We start from the raw sequence: 1,222 nt of genomic DNA, 5'->3' as shown, positions 1-1,222 counted from the left end.
GGCCTATATAGTTACAGAACCATAAGGGTCCATTTGGTTCCAAACTATCATTTAGGTGGGGACCCCCTGGAACTACCTCAAGGACCACTGGGGGTCCCCGGACCCCACTTTGGGAACCACTGGTGTAAACAGAGCTTTTCTTGATTGATTGACTGAAGTATTAACAGTGTGCAGAATTACATAATATACATTTATATTATATTATTAATAGTATTAACAGTTTGCAGAATTACATACATTTCAAGCACAACTCAACACAAAGACTGTTAACTGAGTGGACGACACCATAAAGCATTACACTGGTTTACAAGAGGGTCCACCATGTTCAATTCATCTGAGGGGTTGTTTTTCTTTTCTCCTGTATACTATTTAAATAGGCCTGAGACAAAATGCTGCCATTTGTCCCAAAGTGACTACAAATAAATGCTACTATTTGTCCCAAAGTGACTACAAATAAATGCTGCTATTTGTTTTGTTTTGTTTAAAAAAAAAGCTGTATTCCCTGTTAGAACACTGTATATACTTTACACATTTTCAACTGTTTTTATTGTATTTTGACAACGGCAATAATGTACAGTAAACCTATGTTTTCTCATTGCCAATAAAGCTCATTTGAATTTGAATTTGAGTGTGTCCCATAGGAAAAAAATGTGAAATTTAAAATGACCACTACTTTTGGTACAGGTCTGTAACTCTGAGAGTGTAACACATGAACCAAATGGACCCTTACAGGTCTGTAACTCTGAGAGTGTAACACATGAACCAAATGGACCCTTACAGGTCTGTAACTCTGAGAGTGTAACACATGAACCAAATGGACCCTTACAGGTCTGTAACTCTGAGAGTGTAACACATGAACCAAATGGACCCTTACGGGTCTGTAACTCTGAGAGTGTACATGGAACCAAATGGACCCTTATGGGTCTGTAACTCTGAGAGTGTACACATGGAACCAAATGGACCCTTATGGGTCTGTAACTCTGAGAGTGTAACACATGGAACCAAATGGACCCTTATGGGTCTGTAACTCTGAGTGTACAAATGGAACCCAAACGGCTGCGGGATTTTTGAATTCAGGACATTTACTTGTATATATGCATATTTTCTATATTCTATATATATATTATTCTATATTCTATATAATATATAGAATATAGGATATAGAAGATAGGCCGTATACATTACAAGTCAAATAGAATAATATTATTATTCTATTTTCTAT

The sequence above is a fragment of the Protomyctophum parallelum genome (assembly GCF_964188405.1).
Source record: "Protomyctophum parallelum genome assembly, chromosome: 15".
NCBI classification, from domain to species: domain Eukaryota; kingdom Metazoa; phylum Chordata; class Actinopteri; order Myctophiformes; family Myctophidae; genus Protomyctophum; species Protomyctophum parallelum.
The sequence above is the reverse complement of the archived record's forward strand: the minus strand, read 5'-3'. Positions refer to the sequence as shown.